This window comes from Tupaia chinensis, unplaced genomic scaffold (assembly GCF_000334495.1).
Source record: "Tupaia chinensis unplaced genomic scaffold, TupChi_1.0 Scaffold142854_1, whole genome shotgun sequence".
In the NCBI taxonomy this organism is placed as follows: Eukaryota; Metazoa; Chordata; class Mammalia; order Scandentia; family Tupaiidae; genus Tupaia; species Tupaia belangeri.
This window is the reverse complement of record NW_006202699.1, coordinates 280,604-283,073: the sequence shown is the minus strand read 5'-3', so window position 1 is coordinate 283,073 and position 2,470 is coordinate 280,604.

Genomic DNA, 2,470 nt, shown 5'->3' with positions numbered 1-2,470 from the left:
GGGCGGCCGCTGGTCCCCCACCCTGCCCGTCCAGCCCGCCTTGTCCGGCTGCTCTCCTGCCCGCTGCTTATCTTTTAGGTTTACCTGGCCTTAACGTGAATTCCTGTACGTTGTCCTGCAAATGAAATTACTTTCCGGAAAACAGCAATTTCATCTGAAGAATTTTATTATGCTAATAAATGTCAAGATTCGCAAATAAAAAAATCGCCTTTCTTTCCCGAGCCTACAAATGTAAGGAGAAACAGGAAGCCACCAGACTCAGCAGGGGGAGGCTCACGACCACAGCTGGGGAGGGGACAGACACACCACATCCATCTCAGGGCACTGGGGCCACTAGGCGGACTCGGGGCTCTCGGGCGTGACCGGCAGCCCCGGCCCTGCTTTCTCCACCGTGGTGCCTGTCCACGCCGTCCCTCCACGCTCCACGCCACCCTCTGTGTGGCCGAGGCTCCCAGCTGGCCCCTGGCCTGTGCTCCTCCACATGGACAAATGCTCTTCGAGGAGAGCCAGGACCGCACCTGTCGTCGGCTGCCCCATGCATCCTGTGTGCTCAGAGTTTCCGTCCCCACGTGTCCCGCGTGTTCAGAGTTTCCCGCCCCACGTGTCCCGCGTGTTCAGAGTTTCTGTCCCCACGTGTCCCGCGTGTTCAGAGTTTCCCGCCCCACGTGTCCCAGGTGCTCGGAGTTTCCTGCCCCACGTGGCCCGTGTGCTCGGAGTTTCCTGACTGAACATTGTACCAGGCACAGGCAGTCCGCTCTGCAGACTGGTGGCCCGGGGACTTCGGAGACGGTGGCGACCAGGCGGGAGCCCGCAGACCCCAAGGGTAAGGGCTGACAGGCACGATTGGCCGACCTCAGTCGCTGACGTGGCTCTCAGAGACGCACCCCTGTGAGCGGGCAGAGTCCTGGTGGGCTAGCCACTGCTTAGCTGCACCGCACTGGTTCGTCCTGGTCTCGCGTCAGGGCCACCTGAGGGGCTTAGAGCTTGACCCCGAGGCTCGCTGCAGCCCTCCTGCAGACTCCTTCAAACAGTCTCAGGGAAGTGGGGCCAGGCATATTATATTAAAAAAATCCCATCCAGGGGGCCAGCAGGTGATGTGGTTGAGGTGCTGGACTCCCATGTGGCTGACCACGGTTTGAGTCCTGGACCCAGAGCCTGAGAATCACGTGTGCGCGTGCGTTCCCAGAATCCTGAGAGGAGAATGGTCCTGGGTTCTGGGCCAGAGCGTGGCCATCCCCTGGGGTTATTTTTCGTTTCCTGTCTCTCTGTCTCTCCGGCAAGCGCACCTCCCCATAGCAAAAGTCTTTCTTTCTAAACAAAGAAATCCTGAGCGGGCGAGCTGAGGCCCTGCCCTCCACGGAGCTGGGACTTGGTGGAGCCAGCTCCAAAGCGGCCCCTGCCAGCAGGGTCGGGAGTGCCGTTCCCTCCTGGGAGACCGAGTCCCGCCGGTGACCGGGCAGGCTCTCGGTGGGGAGAAAGCCGTCCGTCCCTCAGCCGGGTTCTGGTGTATTCTAACAGGTCTCCCCAGGCCACACTCGTGTGCTGGTCTGTACCCACCCCAAATGCCAGGCCCCAGCCAAGCCTGTGAGGACTCTGCTGTAGCCCTACTGCCCGGGACACGGGACGGAGCCGGCACACGGCCGGGTGCTGCTGCATGGACGGATGAGAGCTGAAGTGAGTGGACAGACGAGAGGACGGGTGGACGGAGGAGTGGACGGATGGACTGACGGGTGATGACTGGACGGGCGGGCGGAAGGGTGAACGGGAGGGTAGGTACGTGGGTGGTTGGGTGAGCTGAATTATTCTCCTGAGAGGCTCTGCACAAGTAGGGTCTGGGCTCCAGTCCTGGGCTCTGGTCCTGGGCTCCGGTCCTGGGCTTGGGTCCTGGACTCCTGTCCTGGGCTTGGGTCCTGGGCTCTGGTCCTGGATTCTGGGCCTAGACTCCGGTCCTGGGCTCCGGTCCTGGGCTCCAGTCCTGGGCTCCGGTCCTGGGCTTCGGTCCTGGGCTCTGGTCCTGGATTCTGGGCCTAGACTCCGGTCCTAGGCTTGGGTCCTTGGCTTGGGTTCTGGACTCTGGGCATGGGCTCTGGGTCCTGAGTTCGAGTCCTGGGCTCTGCTCCTGGATTCTGGGCCTGGGCTCCAGTTCTGGGTTCGGGTTCTGGGATCTGGTCTGAGTTCTGGGCCTGGACTCCTGTCCTGGGCTCCGGTCCTGGGCTCTGGTCCTAGACTCTGGGCTTGGGCTCCAGTCTGAGTTCTGGTCCAGCCCTCTTGCTCACAGGGTCTGGTTCCCCCCGCCTCTGGCAGGGCCTGTGTGTCTCCATCATGACGAAGAGCAGGGACCATAATGCCAGCTCCTGGCGGCCTCTGGTCTGGCGGGGTCCGGGGGTGGGCGGGGGTGCACCCCCCTGGAGACTCCATTCCTCTGGGGAGCGAGGGGAGGGCAGGGCCTGCGCGGGGAGATGGGTGTTGG